The sequence below is a fragment of the Tursiops truncatus genome, chromosome 1 (assembly GCF_011762595.2).
Source record: "Tursiops truncatus isolate mTurTru1 chromosome 1, mTurTru1.mat.Y, whole genome shotgun sequence".
NCBI lineage: Eukaryota > Metazoa > Chordata > Mammalia > Artiodactyla > Delphinidae > Tursiops > Tursiops truncatus.
Genome location: NC_047034.1, coordinates 137,629,100 through 137,649,892, shown reverse-complemented (window position 1 = coordinate 137,649,892; position 20,793 = coordinate 137,629,100). Strand labels below are relative to the sequence as shown.

Sequence of the window (20,793 nt, the reverse complement as noted above, 5' to 3'; positions counted from 1 at the left end):
AGCTTCCAATTTGATGTTTGCTTCTTTGGGTAGTAGAGAATTAAACAGCGATTACGGGCCAGGCCTTGTGGTTGCAAAGAGGAATCAAATATATCTCTGGACTTCTGGGAGCTGACACTCTAATAAGGAAGATAAGGTTTGTCACAGATGGGTCATTTATATTTTAGACACAGATAATCACCATCCAGCAGACAGGGGTGAATGAAAGGCCAGGGACAATTACAAGGAATACTGAGAGGCAGCATGCTGCATTGGCAAGAGATCATGGTTAGAAATCTGGTTCTACTATTTCCTAGCTGTGTGACCTCTAGCAAGTTACTTAACCTCTCTGGGCCTCAGGCTCAAGAAAGTTATATCGTTTGAACAGGACTTTGAAGTTTGTGCAAGATTTGAGCATATGGAAATATAAAGGAAAGAAACACATTAAAATTAATAGAGTTGTAAGATTATGAGTGATTTCTTTAAACATTTTTTTTCTATGTAGGGGGACAAAAAACACACACAAAAACAAGGGCAAGTATTTATGAATTCTAGGGTTGGCAGCAGAATTGATTTTATTTTTGGAGGGAGGTTTCTTTATTGTTTAGGAGGAACATTGAAATAGGCTTTTGATTTTGGAGGAGCATGGCCAGAAGCTAGTCTGGAAGGAGAGCTTGAAGCCAAGGGAGTGGGTGGTAAATTGTTCTGCATTATCAGCTAGAAGGTGCCGTTTTCCTGGGTACAGGGCACATCATGATGGTGCTGTAGTAGAGAGTGACTATTGTTTGAGAAATCAAACAATTTCCTTTCCAATTGGGCACAAGTTGTCCTGTGTTTCCCAGCCTTTTTTGCAATGAGACACGGCCACATGTTCCATCTAATAGAATAAGGGTGGAAGTTTCACATGCCACTTGCAGGACTGGCCACAAAAATCTTCCTCACATGATTCCTTCTCTTGCCCTGTCTGCAGACTGGATGTTGATGCCCAGGGCGAACTGGCAACCACACAGAGAAGATGGCAGATCCTCTGAGCCTGAGTCCCTGAATGACTCTGTGGTGCATAGCTCCATGGGCCCCTGCCCTCTCCCTGACTGGACTTTGTAAGGGTAGATGGAAGTATTCTTTTAAGCCTGTGGAATGTCAGAGTTTTGCTCTAAAAGTAGATAGTGTTATCTCAACTAGTATAATAACATATTTTGGGCATCTCCAGCAGTGCCCAGAGGGAGAGGATTGGGGCTCTGGAACCCAGAGAAGAGGAGGTGAGAGGGAGTTCTCTATTATGAAGTTAGCCCAGACGGAGCAAAATGATGCCCTGCTTTGGCTGAGGATGGAGGTCCCTTATGTTGGCTAAGGATGTTGGTCTTTGGAATCAGCGTCAACTGGGATTCATTTTTCCATTTCACTTTCCTGTTTTGTAGTGCCCTTGTAGTCCCCTCAGGACTTGAGTAGAGTTGGTCAAACACTAAGTTCTAGTGTCACCTGTGCTTTCGGGAATTAAGAGAAGATCAACGTCTAGGTGTGGGAAGACCAGGGAAGATGCAATGTCAGCTTGGGAAAGCTTGAATGGGCAGAATTGAATGGTAGAGAAGTTTGGAGCAGAGGTCTGGAGAGAGAGGTGGCTACCAAGAGAGGAAAAGCTATCCTGGATCCTCAGAAGTACCTGGTGGTGATGTGGGTGGAGTTTGCTTTTGCCCCTACAGTTACTCAAGTTGAGGCTTTCACTGTGTTATGGCTGCTTGATTCTGAAGGGGCTCTTTAGGTATCTCTTCACTGAGGAACTCTGGGATACTTGAGCTGCTTGTATTTTTAAAGTTTTCTTCAATGATTATTATTTTTTATAAAGGGGAAAAAAAACATGCTGAAAGAACATAAAAGAAAGCGATGAAAATGAAAGGATCTAGCATCCAGCATTGGGTCTAACAGTATGTGCTCAGTCAGTGGTGGCCTCCTCTATTCTAATGTTCATCATCAATTTATTATTTTTTATTTTTTGAAGTATAGTTGATTTACAATATTGTATTAGTTTCTGGTGTACAACAAAATGATTCATATATATATATATATATATATATATATATATATATATATACACATTCTTTTTCATCTTCTTTTCCATTATGGTCTATCACAGGATATTGAATATACTTCCCTGTGCTATACAGTAGGACCTTGTTGTTTATCCATTCTATATATAATAGTTTGCATCTGCTAACCCCAAACTCCCAATCCATTCCTCTCCCACCCCCCTCCCTCTTGGCAACCGCAAGTCTCTTCTCTAAAAATATGGAACATTTCATGAATTTGTGCGTTATCCTTGTGCAGGGGCCGTTCTAATCTTCTCTGTATCGTTCCAGTTTTAGTATGTGTGCTGCCGAAGCGGGCACCGTCATCAGTTAAATCATAACTTCTTGGAAGGAGGAACCTGGCACTATTTTACTTGATTATTGTTGTCCATTGATCATCAGATACATTCTGATTTTAGAAACATTGACATGTGAAAAAGTGTGCCTCTGGGACTTAAGAAAGTAACCCAGGATAGTGATCTGCTTCCTGGTGTTATAGCCACTAATTCTCCTGGGGTGGAGAAGGTTTCCCCGATGGTTGCTCTGAAATAGTTGATGTAATAAAAATCCAACTGTTTAGATCAAATCACCGTCTTTGCTCTTGTGTTTAGAGTAAACACCAGTTTATTTATCACCAGTGCTTGAGTCATGATTTATCAGCAGAGCTTGTACGGGTTCCTGGAAGTGGTATGACCCTGGTCTTGTTCACATACTCTGGTTCCTTACTTCCCCCCAAGAGGCAGGATCTGGGCTGGCATGGCAGATTTCCCTGGAAAACAAAGGGGCCCAGATAATGTCTTGTTCTGATGTCACATGATGTGAACTGGACACCAGCAACCTGGCCTGAACTTAGCTGAAATGGTGGAGGGTGGAACTCAAAACCAGCAGAGGCAGCATCTCATGAGGACCTACTGTGTGCCATGGTGTGAGGTGCTTACTTTTGTGGTCTTTTTTAATCCTTGCAACAACTCTATGGGATGGTACCATGAGTATCCCATGTCGCACAGTTAGGAAAGCCAACATTCAGAGAGGTTAAGTCACTTGTACACAAGGTGACGTGGTTAGGGACAAACCCTGGTTATTCTAATTCCAGAGCCAATGCCCTTGACCGCTTGTCCATGAAAGACATTGGAAATAGCTGGATATGTGCCACCCAGAGATAAGAAAAGTCTCAGAGGGGATGTAATTGCTGTCTTCAAATCTCTGGGAGGCAGAGCGATGAACTAAAAAGATTACAGGGCCGGAGAGACTGGAAGCATCCCTAGAGGCACGCAGCTAATAAATGGTAGAGCCAGAATTGTAACCAGGGCTGTTTTAAGATTTATTTCTGCATCCATAAAAAGGAAAAGAACAACTACTTCAGCGAGTTGTTGGAGGATTAAATGAAGCAACATTTGGAAACTATATAGGCCTGACACTTAGTAAGTGCTCAGTAAATGTTTAATTCCCACCTCACCCATTTCCTTTTTCCCAAAAGAGTGGATGTGTGGAAGAAGAATTTTGTTATGTGGTCCCCACAGTCTAAAAAGCAGAGGTTTCAGAGAGTCAGGGTGAATTTTCAATTCAATTCAACAAGTGTTTATTAAATACCTACTAAATGTCAGACCTTGAACTGGGCATGCAGATGACTGGGGATTCAGAGACAAGACATGGGCCCTGCCCTCAAGGAGTTTCCAGCCTACATTGGAGGCTAAGATGAGCTAGGCCTCAATGAGCATTGTAGAGTATTTCTCATTCTGTGAGAGGACCACAGTGGGGCAAGCAGCATGGGGAGGTAGTTTCCTGGGTTCTGGAGGTACATATGCAGTGGCTGGATAACCAGTTGGCCGTCAGGGAGCTCCTGCCACCAAAGGCTCCAGCCGACATACATCACTGACTGATCATGCCGTGCTCTTCTGCTGGGCCTAGGCAGGTCCCCAGAAGCCTTTTTGATAATCTCTTTTAAGCAGCTTGAGGCAGGGGGCACGGGCCTGAGAGGCAACTTGAGTGCCAATCCTGCTCTAGAATAGGTGCCCAGTGGAGGCTGGTGTATGAAGACCCCACTGAGGGCACTAGTTGCTGGGGAGATGGAAACGTGAATAGCAAGTGCTCTGAGCGTGGATGCCCCTCCAACTAGAGACAAAAAGGACTTGCTCCCTCGCTTTATTCAGGTCTCTGCTCAAGTGTCACCTCCTCAGAGAAGTCCTCCCTGACTGCCCCTCCCTGCCACTCTCTGTCCCCATCTCACATGCTTTTTCATGTGTTCCCCAATCTAATGAATGGATTGCCTGATTGATTGTTTAACTAGAATCATCAGTTCCATAGGGCAGGGAGCTTATCTGTTTAGTTCACTGCGGACTGTCTGGCACATTTGTGAAAACTGGGAAATCCAAACCCACTTCCCTGCTGTGTTGGGAGGATTAAATGAGGTAACATTTTGAAAACATATAGTTCCTGACATGTAGTAAGTAGATGCTCAATAATTGCAGATTCATTCCCTTTTCTCTTTTCCTTAAGAGACTATTCTGAGTCTCGACCAGGTTTTCTATTACTGAATGAATAAGTGTGCCTCAGTTTCCTTATCTTTATTTTATTTATTTATTTATTTAACATCTCTATCATAGTATCGTTGCTTTACAATGGTGTGTTAGTTTCTGCTGTATCACAAAGTGAATCAGCTATATATACATATATCCCCATATCCCCTCCCTCTTGCGTCTCCCTCCCACCCTCCCTACCCCACCCCTCTAGGTGGTCCCAGAGCACCAACATCTACCTCATGGTTATGGTAACGATGAACTAAGATGAAGAGTGGAAGGCTTCAGCACAGGACAGCACTCCCAGAACATGGTGAGTTCTCAGTCAAGGCGAACAATGGGAGGTGTGGGGCTGTGGGACGCGAGGCAGGAAGCTGTTCAGCTCTGCTTCAAGGGAAGAGGGGAGTTGGGAACAGTGACTCTGATGAATCCCCGCCTGTCCCCAGTGTCAACATGGGTCTTAAAGCACCATAAGTGAATGATATACAAGTGATGGAATGAATCTGATTCAGGAGCAAACTGTAGTTCTCACCCAGGGCTCCTGGGCAGATTCTGAGTTCCAAAATTCGAATTGTGGGACATCCCTGGTGGTCCAGCGGTTAAGACACTGCACTTCCACTGCCGGGGGTGCAGGTTCGATCCCTGGTCAGGGAAATAAGATCCCACATGCCGTGCGGGGCGGCCGAAAAAAAAAAAAAAAATTTGAATCGTCACTTTCCACAGCTTAGTGACCACTGACTAGGCCCTGGGACTAGCTGCTCTGCCTTGTCCCCTGCTTCCCAGACAGAGAGGTTCTGTCCGCTGAGAACCAGATGCAGAAATGTAAACTAAGAGGCTTAGCGCACTGAAGTGGTGACGGCGGAGCCAGGAACGGGGGCGGGGGCTGGGAGCATGTGCCAACCCTCGGCTGACGCGTGACCTTGAGGCTGCTGGGACCACACACATGCTTCCCGGGTATTGCCTGAAAACTGGGAGGGGCGCAGGGGGAAAGAGCAAAGACCTGTGGGACAGGAAAACAGAGGATTACGGTACGGTTTGATCAGGGCTCCAGATGACGTGGGTGGCGCGGAGTAGGGACCGCGTCCCTGCCGGTCCTAGTCATGGGCACTACGGTCGGCTCTGTGTGGCTCCGGCAGGGGGGCTGCTTGTCCTTCCTGAAGGGCGCCTTCAGCCTCAACCCTGAGGCTGGGCTCCTTGTCTGTCTGCTTTGAGTTTGTGAGCTCTTTGGGGAGAGGCCCTGTGTTTTCTCTCTGTGGTCCCTGCGACAACTTCCACGGGGTCGTGCAGGCCCGGGATAGGCCTCCCTCTCCCTTTTTAAGTGCATCCCTCACTGCTCCGCATCCTGTGCCTCAAATGTCAACTAACCAGACCCCTGTGGGTCCCAGGCAGCGGTCCATCGGGCGTTTCCTTGTCTGGTGTAGCCTCGTGGAAAGAGTGTGAGCTTTGGAGCCGGAGAGACCCGTTCCCTTGCCTGTCAAGGCCTCACCTGTAAAACGGGGAGGTGCTCTTGCAGGGTTGCTGTAGACAATCATCGTGCTGCATCTAGATCAGCCGAACTTAGTCTTCACTACGTCTTAGTAATGATTATTGCTTTAAGTAAAATATCAATTTTTATTTAAAACTAAAGTAAATCCTTCAGTATATTAAGCGTGACATTCAAGTTCAAAAAACACGTGGCAATCACGACATGCAAAGCAATGTAGAAAAGGTTCTGTAGAAGTCTGAAATGTTCAGCGTCCCACAGGTAGAGCGTTTGGGCACAGTATCTGGTGCCGAGCACAGCCCCTAAAGGCTCTGTCACCGGAGCAGACACACAGGGACGTGCCACAGGATACCGACACTGCAGTTTGTCCTCTTTCCGAGTCCCTTTTAAAGGCCTTGGCTGTTGTGCAGGGGCTTCAGGGCTGTCCCAGGCTCCTAGTCTCCAGGCCCCAAAGATGAAGGTGTGACTCGTCTCAGCTGTCTCACCTAAGCCCCTGCGGAAGCGAGTGGTGACGTGACGTACTGGAAGCAACACCATCTTTGTTCCGTTGGGGCCACGTGCCACCCGGATTTTCACCGTGGACGCTATTATTTTCAGCACTGTTTTCTTCAATGTGCTTATCTGTGCACCTGGACGGGACATTAGGAATTCTTTTAGACATCAGTTTGTCTGCTGTGTTTATCCCATAATCGGAGTAAAATTGATTAGTTGAAAGACTGTGTTCCTTGTGACTGTTCCTCACCCACCTGGGGTCCTTGGGGTTGGGGGACGCTGGGAGCCGTGGACACCAGCCGCTCGCTGGGCTGCCATGGCTGTGTAGGCCGTGGAGCAGCATGGGGCAGTGGGTGTGGGCAGTAATTCTGGGTCACCCCCTTGTCTGTGTTGTGCTGAAGCGGAAGCTGTTCAAAATCTGCATCTGGGAGGGTTGTACTAACAGCCACTGGAACCCAGGAAAACCTCTCTGTGTTTCTCTGAGCCCCACCAATGACCGTTAGCCCCGAGGTTTAGTATTTGACAAACATGTACTGACCTCCCCCCAGAAAGGTCAATTTCTGTTCCAGGAACTGCCTGTCATAAGTTCTCCTTCATTGCCTTTTCCCACAAAATCCCCACGGCCTTGGACTAGCCATCTGCTTTCTCGGTTCCTGTGGAAGTGCTACCCATCCTTTAAGATCCAGATGTCACCTCTTCTTGGTAGACGGGTGGTCTCTTCTCTTGCTCTCTTAGCACCCTGGGTGCTTGTTCAGTGTGGGAGCGTCCATATTTATGAAGTTCTTTAAAACAAGGGTCTAATACTACGCCTGGTTTGTAGCATTCCCCCCTTGCCTGGAGTGTTCTCCGTCCTTCCACCCCACCCCTATTCACTGGATTCATGCCTCCTCAGTCTTCAGGTCTCAGCTGTACCATCACTTAATCCAGGAAGCCTTTCTTGACCCCACAGATTAGATGAGACCACCCTCCCCTGTGCCCCCCTCAGCACTGTACCCCTCCCCCACCGTCATAGCACTTCTCACCATGCTCCACAATGGTCTGTTAAATTCTCTCTCCTCCCCGCTGGGAAGTCAGTTCTGGGCAGACAGAAAACCTGCTTGTTTGGTTTACTGCTGTATTCTTAGTGCTATCCAATGGCCCTCCAGGCTCACCGGAAGCACACGCAGTGAATATTGGACAAACGAATGAGAAAGTCTGGGTTTAGGTCCCAGGGCTGCCCCTCAGCGGTGTGACCTTGGAAAATGCTTTGAACCACCATTTCTTCTTTGCTGAAGGGATCGGTCACCTCCCAAATCCCTTTCAGCTCGCTTGGACACCCTGCTCTCTTGTGCCCTATTTTACCTGCTGTCTGCAGCTCACGTTCTGGTCCATCCTGAGTGAGTTATGCCCAGAGAACTTCAGGCACTTGCTCACTCGAAGGATTTTACATTCTTTGGAGGAACTTTCACTCTTCAAATATTATCTTTCTGATGTGGTTCTTGGCAGCATCATAGATTCCTCCAGCTCACGTGGGTCAGGTCCCTCCATGTGCATAGACACCTTACCTACTCCCTCAGTTCCTGGCAGTCTTGGCCTCAAGCATTCCCATCAGCGGCCCTAGAAGAGGGTTGGAGCTGCCAGGCCTGGGAAGGAGCGTGCTGGGATTCTCATGCAGCCAAGAGGAGGGGAAGCTGTGACTCAGTCCTTGTGAAATGTTAACTTGTGGGGTGAGTAAGACCAGACTGCGGCTGTGTGTCTTGGGAAGTGGTGAGTCTAGTTAATTGGAATTGGAGTCAGAAGGCCAAGGTCAGTTCCTGTCACTGCCGCTCCCACTTCCTAACTTTGTCCTCATTAACATGGAATCCCTCTCCTTTCTGAGCCCCAGCTTTTAATCTGTAAAGTGGCTACCTTAACACCCAGCCTTCTCACCCCAGCATGGTTTAGAAGTGTGGAGGGGACACAGTTTCATTTTCATGGAATACCTACTATGCGACACGCCTCTACATCTGTTATTTAATTGAATTCTCAGAAGAATTCCATGCCGTTGAGAAATCAGCTCTGGATTTCTTTACAGCAGCAGCATGCCCCCACTCTGTGTTGGAACATTCTTTGCCACCTGGAATATCTTTGCACCTGAGGTTACTAGATGATGATTCGCTGGTCACACATTTGATTAATCCCAGGTTCCCCCAAATCAAACAAGACTTCCCAGAGCATTTTCTGGAGCAATGTGTACCTTTGGGATTTTAAGGGAAAGGCTCCAGCCACCCCAGAACACAGCACAGCAGCCTGGAATTGGGCTCCCCAATGTCTGAGTTGTCAGGGCAACGGTCTCTTCAGACAGGACCTCCCAGTCAGCCATGCCTAGTGTCCCCACTTGTGGAATTTTCCTTTCCACCCCTGAGACTCTGAGTTCGGCGTGTGTGGAGGTCTCCGTGTCCAAGGGAGATGTTCTTTTATCACGGTGCTCAACAACGGGTCGCTGAGGCTGGAAGCTGAACCACCACCCAGATATTTTCAGTCTCCTTCATGCCCTTGATGAACAGGCAAAAAAAGAAGTTACGGTACTTTTAGGGGGTTAATCCTGATGACCAAGGGGAAATAGGGTTGCTGCTAATGAAATTGAGTAGGGAGGAGTTTATCTGGAATTAAGAAGTTCCTCTGTGGGGCCTTCTACATTTTTTTTTCTTTTTTATAAATTCTGAGGTGTTAAAAAAAAAAAAAAGAAGGCTACTAAGTCTCTATACTGGTAAGACCACCAGTGGCTCAGATCCTTCAGGAATGAGCATTCGATTTGGGTCACCCCACAAAGTCAAGATTTCTGACCAGGGGAGATGCTGCCTGAGAGCAGAAAAAACGCAATATTTAACTCTCTCTTTCTCCTTCACTCTTTCTAACTAGGGTTTTATGACAAGTTACTGAAGATATCTGTAAGATTTTTTTTTTTTTTTTGCGGTACGCGGGCCTCTAACTGTTGTGGCCTCTCCTGTTGTGGAGCACAGGCTCCGGAAACGCAGGCTCAGCGGCCATGGCTCACGGGCCCAGCCGCTCCACGACATGTGGGATCCTCCCAGACCGGGGCACGAACCGGTGTACCGAACCCGTGTTCCCTGCATCGGCAGGCGGACTCTCAACCACTGCGCCACCAGGGAAGCCCTGCGCATCATTCTTAAACTGTCCTTGAACTTGTCCTCTGCTGTCCCAACATCTTTGAAATAAACTTCTCTTCTATTTAATCAGCCAGGATCAGCTTCTGATTCTTGCAGTGAGAAAGTCTGACATACAGAAATTGAAATGATAGTAGTAGTAATATAATAATAATAATAAAAAGAAAACCTTTATCGAGCACCTGCTGTATGCTAGGCACCATACTATATGCTAGGAATGCATTATTCCATCTCCTCCTTTCAACAATCCTACATGTTTGGTATATTTTTACTTCTTTGTTTGGTTTTGTTTTTAGTAGCAGAGGTAACCAAAGCTTAGAGAGATTTCAAAATTTGTCCAAAGTCACAGATGAGGAATTTATGTCCGTGAAGCTTGAAAGACAGTAGGAAATAAGCCAAGACTACAAAAGAATGTTTTAGGCTTTGTTATGGGAACATTTAAAACATGCACAAAAAGAGAGAATAGGGTAACAAACCTCTGTGCACCCATCACCCCAGTTTCAGCAAATCATCAATATATACAAGAATATAATATGCTTTATACTATTAGTTTCAGTATAAATGAGCTAACTATATGTCATGAGATTTAAGAGTTTGGAGTTTGAGTTGACTATATATAGGAACAACATTAATTAAAATTTATAGTAAGTTTTCTAAGTATATAAAATTTAAAATATATGTCAAAATATCATTAAAAATTAAAAGGCAAACAATAGACTGTGAAATTTACTTGCCACAGATGTGATATTTAAAAAAAATCTTTATTATATAAAGAGATCATGCATAGTGATACAAAAATTATGAAATATAGCAGAAAGTGGGTCAAAGGTGTAAACATACATTTCCTAGAAAAAGAACCAATGACAGCTATCAAGATTACTAGTAATCAAAGCAATGAAAATAAAGAAAAGGTGTTTTCACCTTTTTTTCATAAAATGAAAAATTTAAAAAATGGATATTCACATTCTGCTGAAAGGATGCTGATTTAGTATAATCCTATTGGAAATTATTTGACAAAATGTATTATGAGCTTAAAGAAATTTATATCCTTTGTTTCTTTTTATAATTTAATTTAGTTTTTACACAGCAGATTCTTATTAGTTATCTATTATATACATATTAGTGTATACATGTCAATCCCAATCTCCCTATTCATCACACCCGATCCCCCCCGACCCCCGCTTTCCCCCCTCAGTGTCCATACATTTGTTCTCTACATCTGTGTCTCTATTTCTGCCTTGCAAACTGGTTCATCTGTACGATTCTTCTAGATTCCACATACATGCGTTAATATACGATATTTGTTTTTCTCTTTCTGACTTACTTCACTCTGTATGACAGTCTCTAGGTCCATCCACGTCTCTACAAATGACCCAAGTTCATTCCTTTTTATGGCTGAGTAATACTCCATTGTACATATGTACCACATCTTCTTTATCCATTTGTCTGTCGATGGGCATTTAGGTTGCTTCCATGACCTGCCTATTGTAAATAGTGCTACAATGAACATTGGGTGGGGTGTATGGTTTTGAATTATGTATTTCTCTGGGTATATGCCCAGTAGTGGGATTGCTGGGTCATATGGTAATTCTATTTTAGTTTTTTAAGGAACCTCCATACTGTTCTCCATAGTGGCTGTATCAATTTACATTCCCACCAACAGTAGCAAGAGGGTTCCCTTTTCTCCACACCCTCTCCAGCATTTGTTGTTTGTAGATTTTCTGATGATGCCCATTCTAACCAATATGAGGTGATAGCTCATTGTAGCTTTGATTTGCATTTCTCTAATAATTAGTGATGTTGAGCAGCTTTTCATGTGCCTCTTGGCCATCTGTATGTCTTCTTTGCAGAGATATTTATTAGGCCTTCTGCTCATTTTTTGATTGGGTTGTTTGTTTTTTTAATATTGAGCTGTGTGAGCTGTTTATATACTTTGGAGATTAATCCTTTGTCCACTGACTCATTTGCAAACATTTTCTCCCATTCAGAGCATTGTCTTTGCGTCTTGTTTGTAGTTTCCTTTGCTGTGCAAAAGCTTCTAAGTTTCATTAGGTCCCACTTGTTTAATTTTGTTTTTATTTCCATTACTCTAGGAGGTGGATCAAAAAATATCTTGCTGTGATTTATGTCATAGAGTGTTCTGCCTATGTTTTCCTCAAAGAGTTTTATGGTGTCTGGCCTTATATTTAGGTTTTTAATCCTTTTTGAGTTTATTTTTGTGTATGGTGTTAGGGAGTGTTCTAATTTCATTCTTTTACATGTACCTGTCCAGTCTTCCCAGCACCACTTATTGAAGAGACTGTCTTTTCTCCATTGTGTATCCTTGCCTCCTTTGTCATAGATTAGTTGACCATAGGTGTGTGGGTTTGTCTCTGGGGTTTCTATGCTGTTGCAGTGATCTATATTTCTGTCTTTGTGTCAGTACCATATTGTCTTGATTACTGTAGCTTTGCAGTATAGTCTGAAGTCAGGGAGTCTGATTCCTCCAGCTCTTTTTTTTTTCCCCTCTAGATTGCTTTGGCTATTTGGGGTCTTTTGTGTCTCCATACAAATTTTAAAATAGTTTGTTCTGTTTTGTAAAAAATGCTATTGGTAATTTGATTGGGATTGCATTGAATCTGTAGATTGCTTTGGGCAGTATAGTCATTTTCACAATACCGATTCTTCCAATCCAAGAACATGGTATATCTCTCCATCCGTTTGTGTCATCTGATCTCTTTCATCAGTGCCTTATAGTTTTCTGAGTACAAGTCTTTTACCTCCTTAGGTAGGTTTATTCCTAGGTATTTCATTCTTATTGTTGCAATGGTGAATGGGATTATTTCCTTAATTTCTCTTTCTGATCTTTTGTTGTTAGTGCATAGGAATGCAAGAGATTTCTGTGCATTAATTTTGTATCCTGCAACTTTACCAAATTCACTGATTAGCTCTAGTAGCTTTCTGGTAGTATCTTTAGGATTCTCTATGTATAGTGTCATGTCATCTGCAAACAGTGACTGTTTTACTTCTTCTTTTCCAATTTGTATTCCTTTTGTTTCTTTTTCTTCTCTGATTGCTGTGGCTAGGTCTTCCAAAACTATGTTGAGTAAGAGTGGCGAGAGTGGGCATCCTTGTCTTGTTCCTGATCTTAGTGGAAATGCTTTCAGTGTTTCACCATTGAGAATGATGTTTGCTGTGGGTTTGTCATATATGGCCTTTATGATGTTGAGGTAGGTTCCGAGAATGATGTTTGCTGTGGGTTTGTCATATATGACCTTTATGATGTTGAGGTAGGTTCCCTCTATACCAACTTTCTGGAGAGTTTTTATCATAAATGGGTGTTGAATTTTGTCAAAAGCTTTTTCTGCATCTATTGAGATGACCATATGGTTTTTATTCTTTATTTGTTAATATGGTATATCACATTGATTGATTTGTGTATATTGAAGAATCCTTGCATCCCTGGGATAAATCCCACTTGATCATGGTGTATGATCCTTTTAATATTTTGTTGGATTCTGTTTGCTAGTATTTTGTTGAGGATTTTTGCATCTATATTCATCAGTGATATTGGTCTGTAATTTTCATTTTTGTAGTATCTCTGTCTGGTTTTGGTATCAGGGTGATGGTGGCCTCATAGAGTGAGTTTGGGAGTGTTCCTACCTCTGCAATTTTTTGGAAGAGTTTGAGAAGGATGGGTATTAGCTCTTCTCTAAATGTTTGATAGAATTCCCCTGTGAAGCCATCTGATCCTAGACTTTTGTTTGTTGGAAGATTTCTAATTACAGTTTCAATTTCATTACTTGTGATTGGTCCATTCATATTTTCTCTTTCTTCCTGGTTCAGTCTTGGAAGGTTATACCTTTCTAAGAATTTGTCCATTTTTTCCAGGTTGTCCATCTTATTAGCATAGAGTTGCTTGTAGTAGTTTCTTAGGATGCTTTGTATTTCTGCAGTGTCTGTTGTAACTTCTCCTTTTTCATTTCTAATTTTATTGATTTGAGTCCTCTCCCTCTTTTTCTTGATGAGTCTGGCTAATGGTTTATCAATTTTGTTTATCTTCTCAAAGAACCAGCTTTTAGTTTTACTGATCTTTGTTATTGTTTTCTTTGTTTCTATTTCATTTATTTCTGCTCTTATCTTTATAATTTATTTCCTTCTACTAACTTTGAGTTTTGTTTGTTCTTCTTTCTCTCGTTCCCTTAGGTGTAATATTAGATTGTTTATTTGAGATTTTTCTTGTTTCTTGAGGTAGGATTGTACTGCTATAAACTTCCCTCTTAGAACTGCTTTTGATGCATCCTGTAGGATTTGGATCATTGTGTTTTTGTTGTCATTTGTCTCTAGGTATTTTTTAATTTCCTCTTTGAATTCTTCAGTGATCTCTTGGTTATTTAGTAACATATTGTTTAGCCTCCATGTTTTTGTGTTTTTTTATGGTTTTTTTTTTTGCCTGTAATTGATTTCTAATCTCATAGCATTGTGGTTGAAAAGATGTTTGATACGATATCAGTTTTCTTAAATTTACCAAGGCTTGATTTGTGATCCAGGATGTGATCTATCCTGAAGAATGTTCCATGTGCACTTGAGAAGAAAGTGTAATCTGCTGTTTTCGGATGGAATGTCCTATAAATATCCATTAAATCAATCTGTTCTATTGTGTCATTTAAAGCTTGTATTTCCTTATTAATTTACTGTCTGGATGATCTGTATATTGGTATAAGTGAGGTGTTAAAGTCCCTCAGTATTACTGTGTTACTGTCGATTTCCTCTTTCATGGCTATTAGCATTTACCTTATGTATTGAGGTGCTCCTATGTTGGGTGCATATATATTTATAATTGTTGTATCTTCTTCTTGGATTGATCCCTTGATCATTACGTAGTGTCCTTCCTTGTCTCTTGTAACATTCTTTATTTTAAAGTCTATTTTATCTGATATGAGTATAGCTACTCCAGCTTTCTTTTGATTTCCATTTGCACGGAATATTGTTTTCAATCCCCTCACTTTCAGTCTGTATGTGTACCTAAGTCTGAAGTGGGTCTCTTGTAGACAGCGTATATATGGGTCTTGTTTTTGTATCCATTCAGTGAGCCTGTGTCTTTTGGTTGGGGCCTTTAATCCATTCACGTTTAAGGTAATTATCAATATATATGTTCCTATTACTATTTTCTTAATTGTTTTGTGTTTGTTTTTGTAGGTCCTTTTCTTCTCTTTTGTTTCCCACTTAGTGATGTTCCTTTAGCATTTGTTGTAGAGCTGGTTTGGTGGTGCTGAATTCTCTTAGCTTTTGCTTGTCTGTAAAGCTTTTGATTTCTCCATCGAATCTGAATGAGATCCTTGCTGGGTAGAGTAATCTTGGTTGTAGATTCTTCCCTTTCATCACTTTAAGTATATCATGCCACTCCCTTCTGTCTTGTAGAGTTTCTGCTGAGAAATCAGCTGTTAACCTTATGGGAGTTCCCTTGTATGGTATTTGTCATTTTTCCCTTGTTGCTTTTAATAATTTTTCTTTGTCTTTAATTTTTGTCAGTTTGATTACTATGTGTCTCGGCGGGTTCTCCTTGGGTTTATCCTGCCTGGACTCTGTGCTTCCTGGACTTGGGTGGCTATTTACTTTCCCATGTTAGGGAAGTTTTCAACTATATCTCTTCAAATATTTTCTCTGGTCCTTTCTCTCTCTCTTCTCCTTCTGGGACCCCTATAATACGAATATTGGTGCATTTAATGTTGCCCCAGAGGTCTCTTAGGCTATCTTCATTTCTTTACGTTCTTTTTTCTTTATTCTGTTCCGTGGCAGTGAATTTCACCATTCTGTCTTCCAGGTCACTTTTCCATTCTTCTGCCTCAGTTATTCTGCCATTGATTCCTTCTAATGTATTTTTCATTGCAGTTATTGTATTGTTCATCTCTGTTTGTTTGTTCTTTAATTCTTCTAGGTCTTTGTTAAACATTTCTTGCATCTTCTCGAAATTTGCCTCCATTCTTTTTCTGAAGTCCTGGATCATCTTCACTATCACTATTCTGAGTTCTTTTTCTGGAAGGTTGCCTATCTCCACTTCATTTAGTTGTTTTTCTGGGGTTTTATCTTGTTCCTTCATCTAATACATAGTCTTGTGCCTTTTCATTTTGTCTATCTTTCTGTGAATGTGGTTTTCATTCCACAGGCTGCAGTATTGTAGTTCCTCTTGCTTCTGCTGTTTGCCCTCTGGTGGATGAAGCTATCTAAGAGGCTTGTGCAAGCTTCCTGATATGGGGGACTGGTAGTGGGTAGGGCTGGGTGTTACTCTGGTGGGCAGAGCTCAGTAAAACCTTAATCCGCTTGACTGCTGATGGGTGGGTCTGGGTTCCCTCCCTGTTGGTTGTTTGGCCTGAGGTGACCCAGCACTGGAGCCTACCTGGCTCTTTGGTGGGGCTAATGGCAGACTGTGGGAGGGCTCACGCCAAGGAGTACTTCCCAGAACTTCTGCTGCCAGTTTCCCTGTCCCCACCATGATCCACAGCCACCCCCTGCCTCTGCAAGAGACCCTCGAACACTAGCAGGTAGGTCCAGTTCAGTCTCCCATGGGATCATTGCTCCCTCTCCTGAGTCCTTATGCACACACTACTTTGTGTGTGCCCTCCAAGAGTGGAGTCTCCACTTACCCTGGTCATGTTGAAGTCCCGCAATCAAATCCCGCCAGCCTTCAAAGTCTGATTCTCTAGGAATTCTTCCTCCCATTGCCGAACCCCCAGGCTGGGAAGCCTGACGTGGGGCTCAGAACCTTCACTCCAGTGGGTGGACTTCTGTGGTATAAGTGTCCTCCAGTTTGTGAGTCACCCACCCAGTGTCCTTGGGATTTGATTTTATTGTGATTGTGCCCCTCCTACCATCTCACTGCAACTTCTCCCCTGTCCTTGGATGTGGGCCATCTGTTTGGTGAGTTCCACTCTCCTCCTGTCGATGATTGTTCAGCAGTTAGTTGTGATTCTGGTGCTCTCCAGAAATTTATATCACTTGATCCAAAAATTCCACCTTGAGAATCTTCTCCTAAGGAATTATGAGAGGTATAAAAAGATTTCTATGCAAAGAATTTCATTGCAGCATGAACTGTAAGAGCAAAAATATTGGGGGAAAACCTCAAAAGCCTAACAGTAAGAGAATTGTTGTGTAAATTATGGTGTAAACATAGGAGGAATATTACAGAACCGTTTCCTGTGGAAAATGGTCATATATGTAAAGTATGGTTTTATTTATGTAAATTTTATCTTTTTCTTACACATACACACACACACGCAGAAAAAAAAATGGATAAAAATATACCAGCATGTTAACAGTGGTTATCACTAGATTGTGGGGTTGTGGATTAAAAAAAAAAAGTTCTTTTTGTGCTTTCTGTGTTTTCTACTTTTTTCATGAGGAATGTGTATTCCCCTTTAGAATCAGAAAAGAAACTTAATAAAAAGTTGACTTAAAAGAACGTTATCCAGCAAAAATCTTTATAACTTTACCACTGTGAACCTTGTGAGCTGTGTAAATTGTTGTTTATTTTTATTATTATTTTTTTTGCGGTACGTGGGCCTCTCACTGTTGTGGCCTCTCCCGTTGTGGAGCACAGGCTCCGGACGCGCAGGCTCAGCGGCCATGGCTCACGGGCCCAGCCACTCTGCGGCATGTGGGATCTTCCCGGACTGGGGCACGAACCCACGTCCTCTGCATCGGCAGGCGGACTCTCAACCACTGTGCCACTAGGGAAGCCCTGTTGTTTATTTTTAATACTACTAATAATTATGGAGTGCTTACTTCAATCAATAATACTGCAATTGTTCAGTCCTCACTATGTGAAAGGCACTTAAACACTTTATTTATGATATCAATTGCTACCTGTAAAACAGACTTATACTAAGGATTATAATCCTTCCCATTATATAGATGAGAAAACTGAGACTCCTAATGGATAAGCAACTTGCTCAGAGTCACAGAGCTTTCAGTGGTGGAGCCAGGGCTTGAGCTAGGTTTGTTTGACACCAGGACCCCTGTGCTTCTCCACTAGAAGTTCACTAGTGGTGAAGCCACTTCCCTCTTGGACAGCATGAGATATCTCACGGGACAGCTCTTCCAAAGTGAGCCTGCATCATAAGGCCGCATGTGTCACAGCCTCGGGTTGGCTCAACACTGAGTCCAACCTCCTTTGATTGTTAGAGTCAGCTGGCAGTCAGAGGACTGATCTGAAGAGAAAATCCAATTTTCCTTGAGGTTGAGGAAAACAGGCTTTTCTTCCTATTTTATTCAGTGAAAACGGAGAAAACCCACAAGAGAGATGAAGCAGTACCTGCTGATCTTTTCCTAAACAGCAGCCTCTGTTATCCATTTTCTTGGCCTCCGTGTCTGACCCAAACCCTGCAGATGGACAGTCTTTTCCTTTAGAAACACTGGTATCTTCAATTAGGTTACAGCCAAGGCCTCCAGTTCTGTAAGCCTTCTCTGCCTCCTTCCATGGCAGTCCACATCTCTGTGATGCTCTGTGAAGGGTTAATATTTAACTCGCACACGGTGACCTCTTGTCTTTCATTTTCCAGGTCTTAAAAGGGAGCAGTGTTTGGCTGGGTCCCTTTGGTTTCCAAGACCTGCCTATACCTTGCAGGGTTGTGGTGAGGATTAGTGATAGTGGTAGAAAGGCCATTATTCTGTAGCCTCCATGAAGACAGGGTAATGCTTGCCTTGTCCCATAGCGATCTCCATTTTTTGGCCTGGCACCCTGCACATAGCACGTATAGCAGATCTTTGATGAGTAACGGTATGAATGAATGAACAGAGCACACCGCGTGGAAGAGCCCGGGCACTCACCAACCCCTAGCCACGATACACCGTTGGCCTGCCCCTCTCTGACCCTTAGTCTGCACATCTGGATGACAAAGGATTTGTGTAGTTGGTCCCAAGGGTGCCTTCCAGATCTGACATCTGTGCCTGTGTCTATATACTCCTGCAGTGAGCTGGGACTTGGGGTGGAAAGACGATCTTCCCAGCATGTGCCCAGAATTATTTGATGTGTTCTGCATGTGAGAATAGGAGCCTGTGGACCCTCCCAGGGTTCATTCCACCCCCTTTGTACCCGATCTGGGCCTCTCTCACATGGCAGTCCGCAACATCTGTCAGAAACACTTGTGCCAGGATGACTCTTGCCTCAAGTATGTCCTTGGAAAGCCCTCACGATACGGAGCCTGCTGAGAGTTTATGTAACTGGACGAGTGGCCAGGAGAGCATGCGCAAAGGGCTCTGTGACCCTTCAGGGTGACTCAGCTACAAGCTGTACATAGTGTGCAAACTCCAGAGGAGAGAGCACCTTGGGGACAGGGGCAGGAAATTCTGCCTCTACTTTATATATGTATTTTTTGATGGTTATTCCCCTTTTTACTCTAAAAAGGAAGGGCTTGAGGTAGCTGACCCAAACATAAAGAGTATGAGAAATACTCTTTATGTATTGAAAAAGAGTGAAAAATTAATGAGGAAATTAGGATGAAGGAAAAATAAAGTTTTCTGGGGGGTCCTCTGTCTGCCCCTCCAGATCCACTCTCCATCCTTCTCCAACCTGCTCTCTGCTCTGGGGTTTGACCTACATCTAGATCCTCTTTGGGTTTGGTCATGGAGACAGCCAGCAGGAGATCAGAAAGTGAGAGGGGTCCCTTCAGGCAGGTTGCGTCCTTCCATGGGGGACACGAATCCTCTCAAGGTGACCTTCCCAACAAAACTCTCTGCCTCTGGACAGGTAACTGCTCTGTCCCTTGGGAGGAGGGGTGAGAAACCCCCCTGTTACTGGCCCCTGGTCACTGTGTACTTCCCCTACCTCCAGCTCACACCTCTATAAGTAGTCCCACTGTAAATAAAGCCTGCTTGAATTACACTCATTTCAGTGCACCATCTGTTTCCTGTTAGGACTCTGACTGATACATAAGGGTAGGACGAAAATGAGAGGCAGTCAGAAATAATGCTCATAAATTAAATACAAATCATAGTGCCCTGTACATGTGCTCCCCTCCAAAGGTACATCTGTCCATGTGTGGCACATTTGACTCTGACCTTCCCAGCGACCAAAACAACAGATCCAGAGGAGGAGACCTCTAGTCTTCTCTCTCCCTCCTGCCAGAGCCTGAAGGCTCTTCCTAAATACAACTCTCACCATCACTCCCATTACCTTGTGTTGTGCATTGAGTTTTGTTCCCCCAAAAGGTAGGTTCAAGTCCTAAGCCCTTGTGCCTGTGAATGGGACCTTACTTGGAAGAGGGTCTTTGTAGATGTAATCACATTAAAAGGAGGGCTCACCCTAATCCCATGACTGGTATCCATATAGGAAGAGGGAACTTTGGACACAGAGACACACACAGTGGGACATCATGTGAAGATGGAGGCAGAGGTGGGGGTGATGTACGACCACCAGAAACTAGGATGGGGAACTGGGACAGATTCTCCCTCAGAGGCTTCAGAAGGAACAACCCTGTTGACAGGGTTGACACCTTGATTTCGGATTTCTAGCCTCTAAACTATGAGAGAATAAGCTGTTGTTTTCAGCCACCATGTTTGTGGTTCATTCATGATGGTAGGCCTAAGAAAACTCATATGTTTTGATCTGGTACCAAGGCTCTTCGTGGTCTGGCCTCACCTACCTTTCTAGATTCATCTGCCACCACTCACCAGCCTACCATTTAGCTCTGGTTCTCATATATGTATAGTCTTTCATATTTCCAAGCCTTTGGCTATATTCTTATGCTGCCTGGAATGCCTTTTCTACTTTACTGGACTTGGCTAAATTTTTTTCACTCTGAGACATTTACCTCAGGCATTGCTTTCTCCAGGTGACCTCCCCTGTGTCTCCCAGCTGTGTTGGGCCCACCTCCTTTGGGCTCCTACCTCATTGTAACAGATGATGTAGCATTTGTTTCCCTCTCTAGATGATAACCTCCTTAAGGGCAAGGTTCTGTTTACCTCTGCATCTCCAGGGTCTAGAACAGTGCCTGGTACATAGTAGATGCCCTATCAATGTTTCTAGAACTGTACAGTTCCTTAACATGACATTGTTCTGGTACTTGCTATAAGACAGGTACTTTTCTAGGTATTTTGTGTTCTTTTCATTGGATAAAGAGAAGTGGATAAAGAAATTG

The 20,793-nt window shown here is 43.5% G+C and overlaps 1 non-coding gene across 1 annotated transcript; it reads right to left on the bottom strand.

Annotated features, from left to right (window-relative positions):
- Window positions 1–2,256: 2,256 nt before the first annotated feature.
- On the bottom strand, window positions 2,257–2,363 carry LOC117309686 (U6 spliceosomal RNA). The gene has a single exon (XR_004524002.1). It is a non-coding gene; the product is annotated as a U6 spliceosomal RNA (small nuclear RNA).
- Between the last annotated feature and the right edge of the window lie 18,430 nt (window positions 2,364–20,793).